Here is a 24,738-nt window from a genome sequence, read left to right on the forward strand (position 1 = left end):
AATTAAACTGTTCTCCCTAGCTGCAGCACTAGCAAAATGGCTCAGGTATAATTATATAATTAACGGCGAGTTTCCATTAGGAGCTGGTGGTCCACGAAAAAGTTTGCATTGAGCTGGGTGGGACTCGGGTCAAAAAATCTGAGAACCACTGCTCTTTCGTCATTCCCCATATACACTCAACTTTTTAAATTAAAATGAAAAATTAATTTTAAAAATTTAAAACACGGAAAATGGGCCAAATGGAGTACTCTGCTCATTTAAAAAGCTGGCTCATGGTGCGCTGTAGGTAATGCTTGTGCACTCCCAGCCAGGATGTTTCCAACTGGCTGTGGCAGCCTGGCTCCAGCCCCCATCTTACTGCTGCAGTCTGTCCCCAGCTGTCATGAGGGGCAGACCCCATGGCCCAGTCACGGCAGCCTCACGACTGCTGCAACAGCCTGGCCATGGTGGCCCGGCTTGGGCTCCAGCCACCTGGCCCCAATTGGAGCGCAGTCCCTGTCTAGCTGCAGTGTCCTGGCCCTGATCCTGGGTCAGGCCCTGCGGTCTGGCCTCCATTTAACCGCAGGAAGGGCTGGGAGCAGCCCCCTTCCTGATGTAGCATGAGTAGGAGGGGAGGCCACAATCCAGCTACAGCAATCTTAGCCCTACCCCTCATCCAGCCACTACTGCCCAAGTGCAGCATCCCAGCCCCAACCAGGTAAGGTAATCCAGCCTCAGCCCCCCCCCCACATACTGTACTTCCCAATCCTAGAGCCCTGCCCTGCCTCCTAAACCTCCCACACACCCCTGCCCTTAGCCTCTCATTCACTTAAACCCTGACTCCTACACCCCACATCCACAAACTGCACTCTCCCAGCAGCAGAAGTCCCATTAAACAAAGTCTGTGAGTACAATATTTAATTTATGCTATTATTAATCATCATGTCAATTATTAATAATATTAAGCTGTATATTGTCAGTATGCACATGGGCATTCTTATACTGGCTCTTCATTTGTTCTGAATTTTGATGTAGTCTGGCTCTTTGGTTTGAAAAGGTTGCCGAGCCCTACTTTAGAGGATGTTAGGAAGAGTCCCACACCTGAGACATTCTTTGTAGGTGAATAATTAGAGGAATTGTCCCAGATAAAGTTGTCGTTAAAAGAGGTTTTGGAACAAATTGTTATATTAAACAGTAATAAGTCACCAGATGGTATTCACCCACGATTTCTGAAGGAACTCAAATATAAATTGCAGATCTACTCATTGTGGTATGTAGCCTATCACTTAAGTCAGTTTTTGTACCAGCTAACTGGATGATAGCTAATGTTATGCCAAGTTTTTAAAAAAACTCCAGAGATGATCCTGGCAATTACAGTCAAGTAAGCCTAACTTCAGTATCAGGCAAATTGGTTGAAACTACAGTAAACAACAGAATTCTCAGCCATATAGAGGAACACAATTTTTTGGGGAAGAGTGAACACAGCTTTTGTATAGGGAAATTATACTTTCCAATTATAACTGCTTACAAACAGAAAACAGAGGTGAAAAATAAATAGTCAGTTTTTGAAATGGAGAAAGGTAAATAATGGTCTCTCCAGGGATCTGTCCTGTGTCCAGTGCTAATCAATATATTCACAAATGATCTGGAAAAAGTAGAAAACAATGAAGTGGAAAAGTTTGCAGCTGATACAAAATTACTCAAGGCTAGTTAATCCAAAGCAGACTGTGAAGCGTTACAAAACTCGGTGCCTGGGCAATAAAATGGCAGATGAAATTCAGTGCCGATTAAGGAAAAGTAATGCACATTAGGGATATCAACATGTAGTCAACTACACAACTAAATCGGTTAATCTTGTCAACTTCAGAGGCAGCAAGGGGCATGAGATGGGAGCTGGTACCTATAGAAAGCTGGATTAAAAGCCAGCTACCTATGAGCACCAGATCCTTTGGAGTTGCCTGCCCCCCTCACTTCCGTGCTGCTACCTTTCTGAATTCCCCTATTATCACCCCTATGTCATTACCTCACTGACACTACCTTCCCCCCTCACAGCCACTCTGTTCTAAAATTCGATTTGTCAATTTCACATGCATTCATTTTTTTGATTGTATCACTTTGGTATGTATGGTTGTGCCAATTTTCTTCCACAAATTGATCTGAGGAAGTGGGTCTGGCCCACGAAAGCTCATCACCTAATAAACCATCTTGTTAGTCTTTAAAGTGCTACATAGTTCTGTCTTTTGTTTCTCAGTTAGGTACTTCTTCACTCAGAGCTCTCATCCGTTTTGAGTATGGGGTGGGAATGAGCAATAAATACCAGGTCACTGCTAACTCAGAAGGAGCTAGTAGGACATGAGACAGAGTTTTTAAATACTGGAATACTCTTGTAGTATTTAGTTGAGCAAAGGGAGGGGCAGGTAGAGAGACACCCAGAGTGAAGAAACACAAATCTACACTACCTAGATGTTACAGAACATTAACAAACCATGTGAAACTATATTTACAGAGATTAAGACAATGTTTGGATAACTCTGGACACAAAGGACTCCAACTCAGGCCATATGAAGGTAAGAAGGAACTGGAGAGGCATTGGTCCACACCTTGCCCTGAGTACTGAGTATGAAGAGATCAGGATGCAGGCACTGACCAACAGATGCTACCTGCTAGAATTTTCCATCTTGAGCATATGGTGTGAATGCATGTTCATGAGTAGAATACACATCTTGAAGAAGAATCATAGTTTCCATCCTAGAAGAGGGAAGAAATATGGCCTAACACCTGAAAACCACAAAGAGAATAGAGGTACAGCTAGCTTTGCAACCCTGATATCCTTATCTTCCTGTTCACTCACCTTTTGAGCTTCTCTTGTGTGGTGAGACTTTTTGTTCTCTTTCAAGTGACTAATTATCCTAATTAGCATAATTTATGGAAGCAAATTTTAGTCATTAGTAAATTGGTCATCATTTGAAACTGAACCTAGCAGGTTCTCTCTTCCATTACCAATCTATCTCTTCAGCCAATGAGATCAGGTAACAGAAGCACCAAAGGAACTCAAGCATGCAAATGAGCAAAACAAAGTTAAGTTAATGTTCCTTCATGAATATGTAAATCACAGCTTGTTGAAAAATAAACATTTCACAAAAATTTTCAAAGAAGTTAAAATGTTTGGTTTTGTTTAGATCTTTTTTTTAACTAAATTTTTTTACTGAAAATTTTCACCTTTTCATCTTTTCTTTTGCCCTTTCCAAATTTGCCTCTGTAAAATGGGAGTCTGGGAAAGGCTAAAAGCAGGAAAAAGGGGGGAAAGTTTTCAGTTTTAGTTGAGCAAAATTTGCTTAACATTTTCCATGAAACTCCAAGAAGTTAGGAGTTGAGGGATGGAAGAAGTATGGTAGAGGGAGTGCTGGGACAGAGTGCGATTCAGTGGGTCTGAAGATTGAAGTAGAGGATGAAAAGCATAATTAGGACAGAAAGGAAATTATTCAGACCACAAAGCGAAAAAGTAGTGAGACCCAAAGAAGGGTGGATTCTGTCTAAGAGGCAGTGGGAAAGAAGACTCAAGAAGATAAATTACTAGGAGGCAAGAAGTGAAGAGACCAAAAGAAAGAAAAGAACCTCTTTCCCTTTGCTCTTCACTCCAACAAGAACTTAACAGCCTTCAGTTGGGGACAAAAGACTCCAAATATGGTCCTTCCAAGAGAAGGAAAGAAAGTTTGAGACACACATGATGGTAGAAAACCCCTGGTGGGAAGGGAAAGGGGTCAAGAAAGAAGGCAGCTTTGACTGGGATTGGGGTCAGAGGAAGGGGAATCAAAGGAAGGAATTAGGAGGATGAAAGAGAAAAGATAGCAGGAGAGCCCAAATATAGGCAGATATAAGAGGAAAGAAAGACAAGCAACAGAACTGTGAATAGAACAAGATGATACTGGAGACACAGTAACTTAAGATGCAGATCTACTTTGAAAAGAGACTATTCGAAACAGAGGATGCTAGCTGATCAGAGAAGACTACACTGGCTGCTCTGTGGCAAAGAGACTGTCTGCTTACCACCGCAGGCAGTAGATGGTGGTCCACTCTCCGACCCAGTTCCACATTTATTGAGGTCAAGAAGTGGTATGCTCTATTGGCAAAAGGAGAAGAGGAGCAGTCCCAGATATCTGAGGAAGAGGAGCAAACCTGCCTCCAAGACTAGGAGACTCATGGGTCCCCATATCCAAGAGGAGTCGTAGCATTGTGTGGACTGCCTTCTGAGAAGGGGGGAGACATGATGTCCTGAGAGGTGTGCTGTGTTGCATAAAGCTTGTTCAGACTTATCTATCCCTGTGACCACTGCTTACCCACAAGGGCATTAATGATACAGCCAAGTATAAATCTGAGCAATCAACAGGGCTATGGGAGCAAGGGAGAAGTTGGGGCAGAAGTGTTCTCATCAATCTCCCTGGTCAAGGGCAAAAGGACTCACATCCTAGAAATGAATGCACAGCTGCACAAGTAGTTTCAACAGGATTTCAGACACCAAATTGACAACTTAGTGAATAGGTCCTTAAACTACTGTGATGATCCTCCCCACCATGCTTTATGAAATTGACTTATGGATACAAATATGCATAGCTCAAAGATCCTTTGGACAAAATACCTGCTGGATCGATACACCTTATTTCAGGGGTTCTCAAACTTTGTGATACCGCGACCCCGCTCTAAGTTGCTTGCAACCCCTTGTGGGGTTGGGACCCACAGTTTGAGAAACGCAGCCTTATTTGATACCTGTATTACTCTTAAAGGTTAGAGATATGGGGTAGGAAATAATGTATGGTTTTAAATGTGCAAATGAAAGCCATCAAGGATGTTCCCAGTGCTCAGACACCTCAGTGTCTGAGTGATCCTTTCTCCTTTAAGTCTAAGCAATGGTTGGTCTTAGGAAGACATGTAATCACCCCAACTCATAGGGTCTGACAAGGTAATTTTCCATGGAAGATGGGTGAGAACACAATAAGTGTCCATCCAAAGTGAAATCTATAAAACAATGTCCCTGTGTCTGGCATGACACACCCAAGGATATAGCCAGGGACTCCAGAGAGAAAAGATCTTCCCTCACACTAGGAGGATTAGCTGAAATAAGAAGAGTTTTAGGGTAAGTTTGCAACTTTAATGTGTTAGAAAACTAGCTATATCATTTCTTTTATTTTAAATTTGTAATTTATTTTGTCTGTTTTCATTTGCAGCCACTTAAATTCTACTGTTTGTACTTAATAAAATTACTTTTATTTACTATCAAGCCCAGTAAATAATTGTTACCTGGGGAAGCAATCAGGTGTACATTCTGCTTTTATTGTTAAAGGGGGCTTGCCTGAATAGTTTATTTGGGGTTCTGATCCCATTTAGGGGAAGAGTTTCCTAGATTTTGTGCCTGAAACTGCATTCTCCTCAGACCTTAAGTGATTCAATGTCTGCATTGCTCTTTGGGGGGGAGGGGTGGTGATCTCAGCTCTGTGCCTTGGCTGGAAGAGACCAGGAGATCTGGCCCAGCAGGACACGGTGATGAGAAGATCCAGAGAGCAAGGAGGCGAATGTCAGTGACTTTATCAGCACACTGGGAACCAGCCCCAAGGCTGTGACTGCACCCCGTCACAACTATGTTCAAAGGAGGAAGTTGGCAAAAGACCACAATTAAGTCTAAAAACGTGATCTTAACAGAGGGCTAGTTGCTGATGTTGGGGGTAGAAAGCTAAAGTAGGGTCATATGAGTGACAAAAGGGAAAACAGCGGATGAATCTTCTCTACATCTTAGATGTCTATAACACATTCATAGAATATGGGCAAAAAACAGGAAGAAATGGATGTCTTAGTACTCAAGCTAAATTATGATTTAAATAGGATCACTGAGACTTGGTGAGATAAATCTCATAACTGGACTATTATTATAGATATAACTTGTTCAGGAAGGACATGCTGAGAAAAAATGGAGGTACTGCATTATACATCAGGAATATATAAACTTGTTCTAAGATCCAGAAGATTGGAGACAGATCAGTTGAAAGGTTCTTGGTGAAGATAAAAGGGGGAAAATGGGTGATGCCATAGTAAGAGTCTACTGTAGACCACCAAATCACAAGGATGTGGATGAGGGTTTTCGGCCAAATAACAGAAATACCCCAAATACAAGTTCTGATAGTAGAAGGGGGCATTAACTACTCATCTGTTAAGAAAGTAATATGTATAGACTGGATGGAGATAAATGTTGGTGAAATTGTGGTGAAAGAGATTTCATGCATGTATGCAGGACATGCACAGTGATTGGAAAATACTGAATGGAATCTGTAACCAAATGTCACAAATTGTTGGATACTTATTACCAAATGATCCTTTGGTAATACTCCTGGGGTACTCTAGTGGAAATAGTCACACAAAAGGACATGAAAAAATAATCTTTCACTTGCTAGTAGTTGCTCCACTACTGGTAGCCTTTCATAGAAAAAAAATAGCCCAACCATTGAAAAATGGTTAAAAATATGGGAAGTTATGGAAAAACTTCCGGTAATAGCCCCAATTACATATCCAGCAAAACAGACAGATAATAGACACTTAGATATTTTATCATCTTTTATTGTAGTATTGTACTACACCTACTACACTCACATGGTATTGCTTGGGTCCTTACCTCAAATAAGTTTTTTCTCAATTTAAATAATTGTTCTGGGGTGTTCAGTATGCAGGCTGCCCCAGGAAGAGAGCACACCCCCAGCCCTCTGTCACCACAGCAGCTTGGGGCCAGGTGAGAAGCACCTGTCCATGGATGCTGCAGATTAAGCAGCTGATGCTGGGAGAGGGGTGAATGTACAAATAGAAACACAAACTATCTGAAATATACAATAGTTAGCTGTCCTTTTCTCCACCTCTGCCACCTGCTGGTCCAATTGTAGTTGTCCTGGTCCCCATCTCTGGCCCTTTGCTGCCCTGAGGTCATTCTATAGTGTAACTCCCTTGTACCAGACCCCTTATTTCCGTTTTATGAGAAAATCAAATCCCAGGCACATCCCATTCTCTTAGCACAGTGGCCTCCAACCTTTTTAAGCACAAGATCACTTTTTAAATTTAAGTGCAACCCAGAACCTACCTCAAACCCAAATACCCTTGCCCCACCTCCTTCGTGCCTCTTTTCCAAGGTCCTGCCCCTACTCACTCCATCCTTCATCAGGCCAGGGGCAGAGGCTCTGGTTTGGGGCTAAGGGATTTGTAGTGTGAGGGGGGCTCTGAGCTAACCCTGGGGCAGGGAGTTGGGGTGCGGCAGGGGGGCAGGGTGAAGGCTCTATGAGTTTGGATCCAGGTGGCTCATGACTAGGACAGGGGCTAGGGTGCAGAAGGAGGTTCATGACTGGGGCAGGGGTTTGGAGCTGGCTCCAGCTGGAGATTGCTTACCTCATGTGGCTCCTGGGTGGTGGTGCAGTGGGGCTGAAGCAGGCTCACCCCTGCCCTGGCCCTGCACCACTTTCAAAAGTGGCCAGCAAATTCCCTCCATCTCAAACCCTGTTGTGCCCCCCCCTCCCCTGCATTCTGACACGGTAGAATATAGGGTGAAAGAGGGACAACCTGTTATCAGCACCCCCTCCTCTCCCTTCCCTGCTCTGAACAGTAAGCAGGAGGCTCTCCGAGATGGGGGGAGGCAGCTCCAAGGCAAAGGGGAGCTGCACAGCAGTGTGGGGGACGGGCAGCTGAAGTGCAGGCACTTGATAGCCCCTTAGCCAACCAGTCAGGATCAGGTGTCAGAGGCTCCAAGATCTACCAGTAGATCCCGATCTACTGGTTGGTGACCACTGTCTTAGCCCAACCAAACCCTTACCTAGCTTTAATTTATAATAAAAGGAAGCTGCATACAAAATTTGGTGGTCCTGGCTCTTACCATTTAGGAGGAATTCTTGAAGAAACGGACTCACAGATAGATGCACATTTCTAAAAGATGATGTATTCCCACCATGCTATTTTTGTGGATACTTCTCATAATGGAACCACACAAAAAATAGGATCATGGTGTTATAAAATATACTATACAAATTTTATATCAAGATTTCAAAGAAAAAAATTATTATTAAACTGTTCAGTAGCTGATGTTCTTCAAGATGTGCTGAACGTGGTCTATGACCCCACCGAGAGCACAACAGTTGACACTTTACTTTCCGTTGGACTTTTTAACAAATAAATCTACTGCTGGAAGATGTATGTGGCCACATCTGAGTGAAGAGACTTGTAAACAATCTGCTTTGGTGGTCAGCCAGGTCGTCTTGTACCCTTGGTGGGTCAGATGCTCCTAGATCAATTGAGCTGACATTACAGAACAGTTATTTCTTGACAGACTTGAGAAAAGTAAGTTTTCTGCTCCTCGTAGTTGTAAAACATTGCCATCCTATTGTCTGAGGACTAACAAGCTGCTTCTCCTGATCTGTGATAGAAATACTTGATTCAGAAGGCCCCCAACTTGCGACACTATCCGTTCCTAGGGAAATGTCGCAAGTTGGGGGTGTTGTAACTCAAGCCCTCATTTACGATAGGTGCCATGTGCTGTCGTAAACGTGGGCCGAGGACTTAAGTCAGGGGTTTTCGGCCCCTTCCGCACTTATAAATGTTTGTAAGTGCGGGGGGGGGGGGGGGGAAGGGTGTCAGAACTCTGGTGGTCACATGTGGGAGGCCTCCTGTACATTAGTCTGACAGTTTTCAGTTCTTCGGCACTAATGTGTAAAGATTAAGTCCTTTACAGACCCCAGATTCTGTGTTTAGAGAACCTAAGTAGGCTCTCCATCCAGAGCAGAAGCATCTATCATGAGTGTGAGAGTCACTTGTGCATGGTAAATGGAATGCCTACACATATTTTGGCTAGATTTGCCCATCAATTTATGAATGTGAGGACCTGGGAGGGTCTAACTAATGCCTGCCAGCTCTGCAGAATTCTGTGGTGCAGTCCTGAGTATTGAACATAGGTGCAAAAGGCCATGTGACCAGAAGCCTGTTTCATGCTGTTGACTGGCCGATCTTTTAAATCAGTAACAATTGACAGGATAGCCTGGAACCTGAAGTCTGGCTTCAGGATAAGTCTAGTATCGCCTATAAACTCTATGGCTATGTCTAGACCCCCCCCTCTTGTGCAAGAAAATATGCAAATGAGGCAAAGTGGTGAATATTACCGCACCTCATTTGCATAACTAATGAACCACCATTTTGCACAAGGGGATTTTGCACAAAAAAGGATCTGTCTACACGATTCCTTTTTGCACAAAAGCCCCTTGCACAAAAATGGCAGCTTAATAACTATGCAAATGAGGTGCAGTGATATTCACTACATCATCTCATTTGCATATTTTCTTGTGCAAGAGGGGGAAGACTAGATGTAGCCTACAGTTTTTACCAAGAGAGGTATTTGTGTTGAGTTTTGACCATTGACTGGATTAGGGCAACACTGTTCCTTACTTGCAGTTAGGAATGCTCCGACAATCCTGAAATTGGAGCATGATTGTCACATGAAAGCAGGCATCTTTTAAGTAAAGGGTGACATATTCCCTAGAATTCATGAAAGAGCTAATAGAAGCCATGGGACCATGAAAATTCTGTGTTTTGAATTTGACGAGACGAGTCTAAAATTAGTTTTGAGACACCATCCCCTCCTTGCTTTTGGGATTAGGAAGTATTGAGAGTAAAACCCTTTTGAGAAATATGGAAGCTCCTTAGCAAGTGAAGGAGCAATTGTACCTCCTAGATAAGGAGTTTCTCAGAATGGTTGCTCAAGAGAGACAATGAGGGAGTCTGGGAGGGTAGAAGAAAACTGGAGAATATATGTGGGGGAGCCTAGATGGCCCTACCTTGACAAGCAAAACCAGCAGGAAGATCTATGCCTGTAACCCGTTGGACCTCTTTTTTGACTAGTCCTATTAAGGTGTATTTACTGTGTCTGATAGTGTTTCTCACTAGGACAGGTGTGTGCAGACCTATGGACTTAAACACAGCTTTCCCTAAGTCTATGGAGCTTGCTGTCGATCTGGTCTGAGATCAAAGAATGATCTTCAAATAGCAAGTCCTAGATAGCATTCCAGACTTAGGGAACATCAAAAGAGGCAATCAGGCTGATCTCTGAATGACAACTGTGAAGCCAAACTTCTTCCTCATGTTCTCTTAGAGCAAGTCTCAGAACTTTTCAATGGAGCCCCCAAAATTAAAAATTTTACTGTTCCAACAGAATCTATATTGGTTAGCAATACACAGTTGCAGGCCCCTGTTGAATGAGTATTTCTACTGAACAAACCTACCATCTGACTATCTTTTGATTTGGGGATGGCAGCTGTGTGTCCTGTTCTGCTTTCACTAGCCACTGTACTGACTAATGAGCCTAGATGGGGTGAGTAGAAAGATACCCTCCCAAGGCTTTGAATAGTGCCTTTTTTCCCACTTTTCAGAGACAGGAGACAAAGGTGTGTATAGGTTCTAATATTGCCTTGTTAATTGGCAGAGCTACCCTTGAAGAACCCACAAATGACAAAATGCTCACCAGGCAATGTAAGCACTCCCATATCTCCTCCTGAAGTCTGTACCACTCTTGTTTACATCTGATAAACTTTAAAAAGCATCAGAAGGGAATTAAGTTGTTCTAGACCAGTGGTTCCCAAACTTTTCGGCATCACGCCCCCTCTCCCAAAAAAATAGCAGCAAAACTTGGGGTGGGATTGACCAGGGGTGTGTGTGGTTGGGTCACCTTGTGCCCACCCCCGGAATTTCTTCACACGCTCCCCAGGTGGGGCATGCCCCCAGTTTGGGAACTCCTGTCCTAGACAAAAGTTTTTGTTAAGTGGACTCTGTGCGCTAGCCCTTTGGAGCAGACTGCCCTTCTACACAAAGGCACTGAGTACACATGGGCTATGTCTACACTCGTGGCTTCTTGCACGAGTAATATGCAAATGAGGCTAAGTGTGGAATATCGCCAAGCCTCATTTGCATACCTAATGAGCCACCTTTTTTTTCAGAAGAGGCTCAAGGAGTGTCTACACTGCCCCTTCTTTCACAATGCCATTATTCCTGAAAAGTAATAGGTGTAACAGCATTACACAAGAGTTTTTCTTGCGCAAGGGCCAGTGTAAATGCTCCTTCTTGTGCAAGAGCCTCTTCTGAAAAAAATGGCAGCTCATTAGATATGCAAATGAGGCCTGGTGATATTCCACACTTAGCCTCATTTGCATATTACTCACACACAAAGCTGAGAGTGTAGACATAGCCATGGTCTAGGGAAGATCTAGAAACTGTGGAAAATCCTAAGGATTCCAAAACTGCCATTGCCATGGAGCAGGGCCCTATGACTCTACTCATATTTCCATGAGATCCCACCGAAGGGATATGAAGAGCTGGAGCCAACTGTGCTGACTTGGGCACCAGTTTGGTAGCATGATTAGGTTTCAGGTGTACACTACTCCACACATCAGATTAAGGTGATTTCTCCCTGACCAGCACCTTTTTTGGAAGCTTTGTATTTCCTTAGTATGGGCGAGGGAGGAAAAGTGTCAGAATTCCACTAAAATAGTGGTTGCACATCTCAATGAAGTTATTGATAGAACTTAGCATTGTGTCAGAGTGCGACGGCTCCAATGGTGGACTGAGCACGAGCAGGAATTTCAGCCTTGCCTCCCTATTCCAGATCTGGCCCTTTCCAAGTGCTACCACAAAAGACTTCAAGCAGCTAGTACATGTGAATTACACACTAGCATAGGGATGGAGCAAGCTTGAAACCCAGTGAGCAGGGCACACTCTGGTATTGTGAATAGGGGGAGGGAAAAGAAAAAAAGGGGGGGGAAACAGCTGAAACTTGGGAGTCACCAAGAATGAATGTACAAGTGCAGCCACTCAAGGAACAGACTAAAATCCTGCGGGCTCGTCTACACTGGCCCCTTTTCCGGAAGGGGCATGTTAATTTCAGAGATTTCAGCTTATTCCATGGCCCCGATCCTCCGGAAAAAGCACCCTTTTCCGGAGGATCTTATTCCTACTTCAAAGTAGGAATAAGATCCTCCGGAAAAGGGCGCTTTTTCCGGAGGATCGGGGCAAGTGTAGATGCTCTTTTCCGGCTTTTCTAAAAGCCGGAAAAAAGCGGCGGACATTTTTATTTAAATGCCGCGGGGGATATTTAAATCCCCCGCGGATTTCCCTATTACGATCTCTGAAATTAACATGCCCCTTCCGGAAAAGGGGCCAGTGTAGACGTAGCCTGAATGTGTTGCACATGGCCATTCCATGAGCTGCCCTCCTATTTCCCTTGAATTGGAGTTAGGGCAAGAACTGGGGAAGGCTGGGAATTACTCCTCTTGTGCCTAATGTCTTAGAGGGGTAGTGTGGTTAGAATCTTTCTTTTGCAGGCAAAACACTTCTTCAGATGAGCTGTTAGCTGGGATACAGTAGAAGAGGGAGCTTGTGCTGCCCAACAGGGCTCACTGAGCACACTGACACTTCCCAGAATGCACTTATGCAGTCACTTGAAAAACCCTTATTCTAGGTTAAGGAAGGCTGGAAGACCTCACTGTGGTAATAAATGGACAAAACAAGTGTTCCCTGTAAGTTGAGCACTTGGGCAGCTCTCCAGGAGAGATTCATGCACTGCCCAGCTGACTGGCAAAGCAGCTACAGCTAGCAGCATGTTTCTAGGGGTGGTTCACAGCTGCATGTGCCTTAGTAGACATACCATTTATTCTACACGTGGATGGAAAAAACTAAAGGGAACACTAGACGAAGTATCTTTTATGGCCCCTGTGACAAGACGTGCTCCCCCAGCCCGTCTCTCGCCTCTTGCCCACCCCCGTCTCAGTCCTGTAAAGTCCACCGGGGGAGGGTAGCTCCCTCCTCCGGTCCTTTAGTCTCGGGGGCCCCCTGCGCTCCACCTGAGTATCCCGGCCGTCGGGCTCGGAATGCCCTCACCCGGCCCTCGGGTGTCCAGTCCTGCCGGCCTCACTCCGTCCCCCTGGGCCCGCTCCGCTGTCCCGGTTCTGCCGCCCTCGGGGTCGGCCTGCCGTGCTCCCCGGTTCGGGGTCGCGTCTCCCGGCCGCTGCCTGCCTGGAGCTGCCTGTGGGATGAGGGAGAACTCCGCCCGTCCTCACCCCCGCTTCCTCCCCCTCTCCTGGCCCCCTGGCGCTCTTTTGAACTGGCGCGCCCGCCGCTGCCGCCTATGGCCTCCGCGGTCCTAGAGCCTGCCGCGCAGGGCACGTCCGCAGCCCCGCAGGGCACATCCGCGGGTTCGCCCTGACCCCGGGCCGCCGTGCCCTGAGCTCTCCGCCCGCCTCTGACCCCGCGGGCCTTCTGCCTCGGGGCTGAGAGTGCAGGGACGGACCTCCTTGTCACAGCCCCCAACGAATCCCCGAGCGCTGCTCAGGACTAAGGATGAGCTCGGGTGTGTTTGCACCTCCACGTACCCGAACCTGCCGGGAAGCTGACAGCGCATAGCGCTAATCACAGGTACTGAGACATTTTCCCGGTCCGCAGCTGCAGAGATCGGGAAATGTCTCAGTACCTGTGATTGGCGCTGCGTGCTGTTAGCTTCCTGGCGGGCATGGGCACATGGAGCTGCGAACACGCCCGAGCTCATCCTTAGACTCTTCACCACACACAGCCACAAAGGCAAGAGAATTCTTGTTGGGCAGTGTATTAGTGCTCGGACAAACACACTTAGACCAAAACCTCTGGCACTGCGCTCACATGATCCCTTCCCCTTCTGGTCAATTTAAAAAATGGCGACTAAATAAGAGAAGGAAAGTTGACAGTGAGGGCCGCCACTTCCAGGAGAGGTGAAAAGTGGAATATTTCTTCACTGAAATACAGAATCACGGTGTTTGTCTGATATGCCAAGAGACTGTGGCTGTTTATAAGGAATTTAATGTCGAGACACTACCAGTCAAGACATAGCACATACGACAAGCTAACAGGGCGCGACTGCAGTGAAAAGTTGAAGCAACTTGAAGCTGTTTTAATGTCACAACAGCGATTTTTCACAAGAGCCCATGAGTCAAATGAAAATGCCACAAGGGCGAGCTATGAGGTGGGAACGTTAATTGCTAAAAATTGCAAATCTTTTGCTGAGAGTAACTTTATCAAAGAATACGTTCTGAAAATGGTTGAGAATATCTGTCCCGAGAAGAAGCAAGAGTTTGCCAACATTTACCTGGCTCGTAACACTGTAGCACGGAGAATTGAAGAGAGTTCATTAGATATTAAGAGACAGTTGACTTCCAAAGGAGTGGATTTTAACTTCTTTTCAATAGCCTGTGATGAAAGCACGGACCTGACACAGCTCAGTTGCTGATTTTTATGAAGGGTGGACGACGAAATGAATGTGACTGAAGAGCTACTTGACCTCCAGAGCCTTACGGACCAAACAAGAGGAAAAGATTTGTTTCTGTTAGTTCCGCCATAGATGACATGAAACTGCCTTGGAACAAAGTTACTAGGATTATTACTGATGGGGCACCTGCCATGGCTGGTGAACAAAGTGGATTATCAACCCTAATCTGTAACAAGGTGATCGAAGGAGGCAAAGCTATTAAACTCCATTGTATCATTCATCAACAAGTTCTCTGTGCTAAACATCTCAAATATGATCATGTTATGAAACCGGTACTAAAGACTATTAATTTTATCCGCTCTAAAGCCCTGTGCCACCGCGTTTAAACAGTTTCTACTGGACATCCAGGCTGAATACAAAGATGTTTTATATCACAACGATGTAAGATGGCTCAGTCGGGGGTCTGCACTGCGTTTCTACTCTCAGAAAGGAAATCGGAGAATTCTTGGAAACAAAGGGACAACCAATGTGAGAACTATCTGATCCTATTTGGCTGGTTGATTAGGGGTTTCTAGTTGACATAACAAAGCATCTGAATGTACTGAACATGAGTCTTCAGGGGAAAGATGCAGCGGTGAACCAGCTTTATTCACACCTCAAAGCCTTTGGAACAAAGCTTCAACTTTTCATAAGGCAGTCACACAGCCCAATACCATACATTTTTCAGCACTGCAGGAAATAATGAACAGTTTTCCACAGGACAATATCAGTGTACAAACGAGCAGGTATGCAGCAGACATCGCATCACTGGCTGGGGAGTTTAAACAGCGCTTTCAGGATTTTGCAGCTATTGAAAAGGAGATCAGCCTTTTCTCCTCTCCATTCTCTGTTGACCCCGCTGATGCTCCAGATCAGCTGCAGCTCATTGAGCTGCATTGTGACAGCGAGTTACACAGTCATCACCAACAGCTCTCTCGTGAGCTTTTACCGCCAACTGGATAAGAGCCGGTTTCAAGAGATTCGAACATTGGCTAAGAAAATGCTGAGCTTGTTTGGCTCAACATATATGTGTGTGAGAAGACATTCTCTATGAACTTTAACAAGAACTACGTGAGGACAAGACTAAGTGATTCTCACCTGCGTGACCTTTTGTGCATCAAAACCACTGCCTTTGAACCAGACCTAGCCTATGCTGCAGTCCAGATCTCAGTTTCACCTGTCACATTAGTGCAGGCAAGTTTTTTTTTTCCAATTGAGATGAATACATTGTAAAATGTCAGTTGGTCTAAGTCAGTTAAATATATTTGGACACAACATGTATACTTGGTGTTATGTTCCTGTTCATATTTTTTGAACTTAAAAGTTGACAGACAACCTTTATTACCAATAATATGTAATGTACTTTACAATGTTCCTGACATTTCAGCTTCCTGGATTTTTTTTCCATCAGGCCTTCAGATATGAAAGGCAGAGTGATTTAACACCTGTTTAGATTTATCATCCATGTGACAAAATGAAAAGTATGCCATTTGCAATAAACTTTGCATAAAATAGTTGATTTGCATTTAATTTTAATGGTTCAAAGAATGTCAGGCAAAATGGTCAGCCCTCACCCATGTTCACTTCTTCAAATCTGGCCCTCTTTGAAAAAAGTTTGGACACCCCTGCTCTACATAGTCATGCATGCACTCAATTTCACCTGACTTTCCTAGTTTCACTGGGCTTAAAGTATTTAGAAAAATTGCCTGATTTTAATTTTAGTTTCAATTATCCAAACCAAATAAATGTTTGGCAGTGAACATTTTACTATCTGTATCTTCTCAGGTTGAGAAGAACCTTCCTCTGGAATGTTTACACAAAAAGCAATACCTAAAAGTACTGAATATTTGTAAGTGAAAAAGTGCCAGTACTCCAAGCTCAAAGAAGTTGAGCCAAAAAATGTGCCACCCAGGGGCTGAAATGCAGTCATGGTTCCTTTAAGAACCAGGCATCCCAGGCAGGTTTCTATCAAGCCACCTCTAGAAACAAGTGCCAATATGCCCTTCTGGGGCAGGCACTGTTAAAAAAAAAAGCACACATTCATGATGCATGGCACTAGTCAATGTGCAGAAGGGTGACAGAATCTGGCTGCTGCTGAATACTGTTATGCTTTATAAATTACATAGAAATTTAGGCCCTGAGCCTTGTTACCTATTAAAAGCTGGACCAGGTGATTAGATCAGTAATTATACTTCAGGTTAAGCTTTTACATATCTGGAATTCTATATTTTCTTATGAAGGATACCTGAACAGTTTTTGCCTTTAATATCCTTTTCACTATTTGCATTGTGAAAAGTTGAGAAACTTTGTCAGAAGGGCCTCCATTCACCTCCTAAGAATCTAAGCAGTGTCCTGTTATAGGATTTTTGCAATTAAACTTCTCACCTAGGTGATCTGCTATATTATTCCACTTGAAAAATGTATATTCCAATCATTAACTTACTCTTGCCCACTAAATTTAGTGCCTAACCTAATATGAATGATGTGCAGAGGAAGATTAGGTCTGTTCTGTTCTTTGCTTTAAGCGAGGCAAATAATGCAAGTTTCAGGAATGCTAACAGTATTTCCCCAAATGGAAGAGTCAGAGTCAAAGCAGACAGGATAAAAAAGGTACACATTAAGGTACAGCAGACTGGTAACAACTGTTTAAATAGTTTCTTTACAAAGCCACAAGTTACTAAAAGTTAAAGTTTATGTGCATGTTTGATTAGAGTAAAATAGTTATCTACGCTCTATTTTAACAAAATTGCATGCTTTTCCTAGAGAATGGCAGAAATGTATGCAAGGATTTGAATTTTGTTTTCTTAATCTTCTGTTTCTAGGCATTACTTCCACCAGATGTTAAACTGATTCATCTAGTAAATCTGCATCATTTCTTATGGATTCCACATGCAGTTTCCATGATACAAGACAGATTTGATTTCATTAGAGTGGAGTCTTTACTTGGTATCTGAGTATCTTCAGGTGTCATACTTTCTTCCAGTGATACCATCCATACTTGTCAGGGGATACAAAAATTCCCCCCTCCTCACTAAAAAGGGAAAACAAACCATCTTACATGAGAAACTGAAACCGCAAATGAAATAGAATAAACCCCAGTAAACTACAATTTCATTCATATTTGTATACATTCTCTGGTCCACACATTTAAGTTATTACACTGTTTGGGTTTCTTATCAGCCCAAACAGTAGGCCTGCTGATATTTCAGAATGATCTCTACAGATTAGAGGAACAGCATTCATTAGTTCCAAGGCTCATTAAGGATACTGCCACATGAAGGGTTTTAGGAAGAGAAGAGATCTCTTTCCAATTCAAGGTAAGTTGTGGAAAAACAGTAAATTACGATACACTAGGCAAGTCAAGTCAAATTAAGTTAAAATACTGTCACAGCTCTAGTGTTAAAGCATTATGAATCACAGTTGTCTAATCTCAGAAGCCAGATCCGTATTGAGTTTTTCATCAAGGAATCAGGTTCGGGATAGCATCATCACTGATCAGACAAGAATTACTCATACTTCAATCAACTTTTAGAATACATACCTTCTAATGCTGTCGGCCTTCAGAGATGTCTGCAATAAGACAAGTTACACAGAAATTAAATACCACCAAGGGTTAACATGTTTATTAGTTTAGAGATGTGTCTACTTAGAGAAACTGTGTGTATGAGCTTTCCCACTGTGCTATCTGCCCAGATGCACTTTTAACACATACAAGTTCACAGCACAGGAAGTTAGGATTATGTAATTGTGTAAACTTGGGCCAAAATCATCATCATCATCATGCTGCCTCTTAACATCTTGACTTTATATCCACAAAGACCCAATCTCATTTCCATTGTGATGACATTTTAGGACTGTATTTGCCCTACGATTAGAAACATCAAAAAACCAAACAGTAGTACAGATCTGGTACAGAATTGCAGATTTAGAAATATTTTATCCAACATCCAAACTTCTAGACTAAGTAGAGAAGTTGAATCACTAAACTCTCAAATACCACTTAGACTAGGATTTTAAAAAGTCTCTTTTCTTCACTACTGGGGGTGTTCTGAGAAAAGTAGGGATCAAATCCAATTCTTCCCAGGTTTGCTAAAAGAATCCTACAATCCATAAAAGCTTTGGCTTATTGGTTTTGTGTCAACTTCACACACACATTCCCTTCCTTGCTGTCTCTGCATTGGGGCAGGGAGGGGGGAGGAGAGGGGCGACCACTGCAAAGCAGCCTCTTTCTGCAGTGAGCAGCCTCCATCTACAGGGAGTTTGGATCCACCACAGACAGGGGCTCCTGCCACCCTAGGAGTGGGGCTTGAGCACACTGGCTGCTGGCCCTGCCCCCCCCATGGATATAGAAGTCAAGTAGCCAATAAAAATTTATGCAGTTACTCAAGTATTCAGTTACCCGACATTCAATATTCCCTAGTGCTAACATACCCTTTAAATGTCCAAGTAGTGCACCACAAAGCAGAGTTGCAACTAAGTACATTGTTCTGAACTACAGTGGTCTCATCTCAGAAGCCAGATCCGTATAAAATTTCTCGTCATTAAGTCAGGTTCGGGATAGTTTCATCACTGATAGACCACTAAAATCCAGAAACATTGGTATACTGGAATACACATGTTCCTTTTGGAACTAAAATTCAAAATTAAATAGTATTGTAGAATGAAGTTTTGTAAACAAGGTGTATGCCTTGAATAGTGCTCTTTAGCCATTTGGACCAGACCCCTTTACCTAGAAGGTATTGCAATTTAATTTAAGGCAATTGAAAAATTGCAAGTATACCTGTATTAGTACCAGAGTTGCAAGCAGATGTAGCTCTCAACTGTGTTGTCAGTTATTCATTATTCGCTGGATATTTGCTAGAGAGTCACACTAGAAATAAGAATAAAGTAACATTTTAAGTGTTACTAACAAATATCAAGTAATACAGCATTTTGAAAGCAGCCACAATACAACCGCTCCCAGAGTTGAATGGTCAAGTTACAACTGTTTGCATTTATGACCAAAGCTCCCATGGAGCAGTCGTAAAGGCAGTCCCCAAGTTACGAACGCTACCCGCACTTACTAACAGCACGGTCATGTGCAACTCAATGCGGTCCGAGTTACAAACAGATCGAGTTACGGCCAAGTGTTTGGTTCATAACCCTGAGAGAGGCTGTAATTAACTTCCGCTTCCTGAAAATGATTGTGGTTCACTATTTCCAAGGACTTAAAAGCAATTTCCTCTCAACTATTTAGCTAAATATGAATCCAATCCAATTAACACATTAAAGCCTAGATTCTTTTGCTAATCCACTTATCCCCATCTTAGTATTTATTCCTCCCATTTGATCAGTCACAAAGCAAACATACTTGTGTCTCGAATATTCAGGAACATCCACAATTGTACATCATATACTCTTCTTGAGCTGCTGTTTTCATGAAGGACTGGAGATTAAAAAATAGCAAATTCGAGTTTTAATATAGGGATGCCATAAGACTGTTAGAACAAGTACCATAAAACTGAACTTCCCCAAATAATTCATAACTGAAGTCACAAACCTTCTGCTGTATAAACTGTAATAGTTTATATCTAAAAAAGGTGATGCCTGAGCATCTATTAAGCTAACCTTAATTATGTGATGTGGGACTTCTGAAAAGCCAACACATACAAGACATGCACTCAGATCCAAATCCTACAAACACTTATGCATATAAATAACTAAAGGTGCATACACACAGGAAGGCTTAACTCAAAGTTGTGTAGCTTATTTAGAAACTGGGAGTGTCTATACCACACTTATTTAAAAATAGAGCACCCTTCCCCTGACTTTGCCTTACTCATACAATGAAGAGTCTGAGTAAGAAGTCCTCAACTTGACAGTATTTTGAAACGTCAAAGTAACTGCATGCTATGTAGACCTGGACTAAATTATTTCGAAATAATGTTGCTGAGTAGATATTCCCTTAGTTTCTCACATGCTCATAATTAAAGCCTTAATCCTTCAAGTACCACAGGTAACAGCTACCTAGTTTAAGCTTAACATGGTTAATTTACATATCCCCAATGGCATGTCTAATACCACAGCAGAGCTGCAAAGACCTCTGTAGTTCAGACAATTAGTACAACAAACATTTCCCAGTTCTGTAATTGAGTCCATTCCCTGAAAAGCAGCAACCAACTCAATACAAGAATCCTTATGTCAACCTGTCTACAGTGGGGGGCTTGCTCAACCTAGCTACAATGCCTAAACAGAGGAATTTTTCACCACCCTGAGCAGTGTGGCAAGTTGGATCTAAGCTTCAGCTGTAAGACAGGTCTAAAGCCAAGTAGAACAGTGCCAAGACAAACAGGTGCTCCAAAGTCCAGAATATAGGATATCGTGTTGGTGACAGTGTAACCCACAAATAGTGTGGTTCACTATCCCATGTAGTGGCACTTAAACCACTTACAGCAAGGGATAAGAACAAGGAAGTTCTACAGCCTAAGCTGAGAGTCAGCTGGCTTTATAACTCAAGTGTAGAGCAGTGGCCACCAATTAGTAGATCAGGATCTACTGAAGTGGTCCCCAATGCGGTGCACCATGGCACTGGTTGGGTCATTTCTGTGCGCCCACTGAGTGATTGGGGCCAGCCCCACCCCCCCAGCGCACAGCACATGGACGGCACCAGCCCCATGGCGATGCCAGCTCTTGGCTTGCAGCATAGGAGCAGCGCCAGCCCCGGGAGTGCATCACATGGGTGGCACCAGCACTGGGCACGCAGTGTATGGGAGGCCCTGCCCTCCGCCCCGGGCGCATGTGCAGCCCCAAAATGTTGGATCTACTGTTAGATTTTGAGACCCTGACAGGTGATCCTGACTGGTTTGGCCAGGAAGCTATCAAGCACTGGCACTCCAGTTGCCCCTCCACATACTGTCATGCTGCTCCTGCCCTTTGCCTTGGAACAGTCCCACTGGGAGCCTCCAGCTTGCTGTGCAGAGTGTGAGAGTGAGAAGAGGGGCCTGATATCAGGGTGCCCCTCTTTCCCCAACTTCTGTACCCTATCTCCACAGATCGACAATGAAGGAGGGAGCTTGGCAATGCAAGTCTGTCTCACGTACACCATGTTTGTCATTCACAACACACGCTGTTCCTCACTCATCTCCCAACCCAACATACGTGGATTTACTTTTACTACTACTGCTCCTGAACTGGTTGGCATGTCCCTGTAGCCCGAGAAAGGCAGAGCAGGGTCTACATATGCTGTCCTTGCCTGCAGACACCACTTCTGCAGCTCCCATTGATCAATAAAAGGAACTGTGGCAAATAGGCTCAGTGCGTGTATAAGGGGGAACACATGAAGCCATTGCTGTACATGCCCCAACTGCTTTCAGGAGTGGTGCAAGGCTAGGGCAGGAGTAAGCCTGCCTTAACCCCACCACCCAGAAATAGTCAACTACAGTGCCCAGCCAATGCCTGCTTCCTGAATCCCTGTATCTCATGTACCCCACCCTCCTGCACCCAAACTCCTTTCCAAAGCTTGCACTCTGAAACCGCTCCTGAACCCCAATCCCCCATCCTCTCCCACACTCCAAACCCATTGGCTCAACACCAGAGCCTGCTCCCCATCCCCACTTGGTGAAAGTAAGGGTATGTGTACACTAACTCTAGTTCAAGCTAGGTAGGGTAATTAGGGCAAGTGGAGTTGCAACTGAAGCCCCAGATTTAAAAACCCCGGGCTTCATTTGCATGTTCCCAGGTGCTGCCATTTTTAAATCCCCCCTTAGTCCAAACTCTGAGCCCACAGCTACACAGAGTGCACTCCACAAGGAATAACCGTAGTTCGAATTAGGATCTTTAATTCGAACTACCTACTCTGTGCCATGTGTAGCCGCAGGCACGGAGTTCGGACTAAGGGGGGGGGGGGAGGAGACAAGAGGATTTAAAAGTGGCAGCGCCTGGGAACATGCAAATGAAGCCCGGGATATTTAAATCCCGGGCTTCATTTGCAACTCTGCCTGCCCTAATTACCCTACCTAGCTCGAACAAGCTAGTGTAGACATACCATAAGCGAGGATGGGAGAAAAAGGAATACGGAGTGAGCAGGATGATGCCTCAGAGCAGGGGCACAAAAGTTTGAGGTAGATCTTACATTGCACTTAAATTGAAAAGGTTATCTTGTGGTTAAAGTTGGAGCCTATTGCAATAGAGGCCCCTATACTAAGTTCCACAGGTCCCAGGTTCAAATCCGCCAGTGATGGTTACAAGAGCACCAGAAAAAGTACTTTCATCTATTGAGAACAAGTAAATAGAAGCAGTAAGATATCAGAGCTGAAAAATGGAAGAGCATGTGGCCTGAACTAGCTAACTGTAATGCTTTTACTGAGTAGGGCTGATGGAAAATAGCTACAGAAAATTAGAGTACAGTAAAACTCCAGTGGTCCAGCACCATCTGGAACCCAGAAGTGCTCCGGGCAGCCGGACAATTGGAGCTGCTCTGCCCCTGGCTTCCCTGATTCAGCCACTGGTCAGTTTCAGCAGCAGCTGACTTGGACACCTGGGGCAGAGCAGCATCTCAGCTGCTCTGACCAAGACTCCCAAGTCAGCCACTGCTGAAACTGACCAGTGGCTGAATAGGGGAAACTCGGGGCAGAGCAGCTGGGGGTGCTGCCAGGTTGGTTCCACAGTACCAAGGGGCACATTCCCCCCCCCTCCACCCCAGTCCCCTCAAAGCCCCCCCCTCCAGCATATCTGATAATCCAGCACCCCCTGGGTCCTAAAGGTGCCAGATTATTTATTGGAAGTTTCTGTAATTGACTATGGCACATGTTCTATGATGTAATTAATTTCAAATAGATTAAGGCATGCAGAGTGTTATAGGAAACGGACGCATGTTGGATTTTTCAAATCCTGACCAACCCCAAAAACACATGGAACTTTCCAGCCCAAATTCAAAACATTCACCTTAGTTTTTCTGCACAACTTCCAGAATATCACTACAGAGTTTATATCCATAGTTCCTAGAACAAATAAGATTACGACAGAAGGAGTTAAAATATGAAGATCATGAATAGCTTTCATACCCATCAAGGAAATGTCTACAACTGCAGCTTCCCAAGGAAAAAATGTTGGGAGGACTTGGCACTATTGGGCTACTTCACAAAATAAAGAACCAAACCAGTGGGCACTAGTGTTCCATTCATCTAAAAAAGTGGGTTATGCCCAAGAAAGCTCATACTACCTATATTTTAGTGGTCTCTAAAGTGCTACAGAACATTTCATTTTTTAAAATTATCAAAACAGATAATTTGGTTGAATCTGAAAAAATTAATATGCTTTGTTCAGGATCTTAATTTCCTTAGGATCACTGGTTCAGGTTATTGCCTAGAAGAGTTGGACCTTTATGTGTTCATATTAAGTTCTCTTGGATGTAATCTCAAATCACTAAGGATTAATTTGTAGTATTTCCCAGCTGCTGTGTCCGCCACTAAGTTTACACGGGGTGGGAGTGACGCCTCTGCAAATGCCCTAACAGAGGATTTAAACGTGAAATACTTCAACCACCACGAGAAGTAGGGATGAAGGCGATCCGCGCAGCGCCCATTCACAGCCGCGGAGCCATGCTTCAAGCCTCCCCGCACCCGCACTTCCCGGCGTGCATTGCGACACGAGGCGGCGGCGGCGGCTCAGAGGAGCGATGCATCCTGGGACTTGTAGTCCTTCCGTCCCCCATCCGGCCACCGCCATGAGTCACACAACCCGGCCCTGCAGCTGCGGCAGGCCCGCGACCAACGCCTTCCCCCCCCCCCCCCCGGGAACGCAGCACAGCCTCCGAGGAAGGCCTGAAACGAGGTGCGGTTCGCCCGACAGCAGTGACCCAGCCAAGTCAAGCCAAGGCTCCTCCCCGACCGGACGGGACGGGACGGGACCGCACCGACCACCCCGAACTCACCAGCCCCTTACCAATCAGCTCCGAATCTCCGCAGGAAAAGAAAGAGACCAGCCCACGAAGATCCTTATATAGCAGCTGCCTAAGCCAGAACGAGGCCGACTCCCCCTCCCCGCCCATTGGGCAGAGCGCGCTGGGGCGGAGTTTTGTGCGGGAGGGTTCGAGTCCCGTCACGTCATTGTGCAGCGGAGGCCACGCCTCTCGCTTCCCGGGCGCGCGCGTCACAGCGGCGCGAGGGAGGGTTTAGCTTAGAGAGCGCGACAGGTGGCGCGCGCAGAGTGGGTGGATCCAGTCCAGAGCTTGGCGTGGTTCGGTCTGCAGCCGTAGAGACGAGTGCTGTGTTGTGCCACAACGTGTCCTTCCTAGAAGCTGGGCTCATAAAAGCTCCCACTGCCTGACCTCCACCAACTTCCAACTCTCAAAATTAAAACATGCAAGAGAAAAATATCTTGTTAAATAGAAACTAATTTGGGCGTTGTCTAATTCAGGGGGGGTGAGGAACCTTTTTTGGGTCGGGGCT

The 24,738-nt window shown here is 44.6% G+C and overlaps 1 long non-coding RNA gene and 2 other non-coding genes across 4 annotated transcripts; all 3 read right to left on the reverse strand.

Moving 5' to 3' along the window:
- Positions 1–14,899: 14,899 nt before the first annotated feature.
- On the reverse strand, positions 14,900–24,332 carry LOC102458315 (uncharacterized). Of its 2 annotated transcripts, none has more exons than XR_332736.5 (6): positions 24,233–24,332; positions 23,234–23,289; positions 19,662–19,736; positions 19,092–19,181; positions 17,853–17,881; positions 14,900–17,342 (listed from the first exon to the last, which is right to left on the reverse strand). It is a non-coding gene; the product is annotated as an uncharacterized LOC102458315 (long non-coding RNA). The 2 variants fall into 2 exon arrangements; XR_332737.5 differs by having other exon boundaries at positions 24,222–24,321.
- Positions 17,739–17,808, reverse strand: LOC112547493 (small nucleolar RNA SNORD50). The gene has a single exon (XR_003091228.1). It is a non-coding gene; the product is annotated as a small nucleolar RNA SNORD50 (small nucleolar RNA).
- LOC112547494 (small nucleolar RNA SNORD50) lies at positions 18,817–18,886 on the reverse strand. Its single transcript, XR_003091229.1, has one exon. It is a non-coding gene; the product is annotated as a small nucleolar RNA SNORD50 (small nucleolar RNA).
- Positions 24,333–24,738: the final 406 nt, after the last annotated feature.

This window comes from Pelodiscus sinensis, chromosome 3 (genome assembly GCF_052426305.1).
Source record: "Pelodiscus sinensis isolate ZL-2025 chromosome 3, ASM5242630v1, whole genome shotgun sequence".
Taxonomy (NCBI): domain Eukaryota; kingdom Metazoa; phylum Chordata; order Testudines; family Trionychidae; genus Pelodiscus; species Pelodiscus sinensis.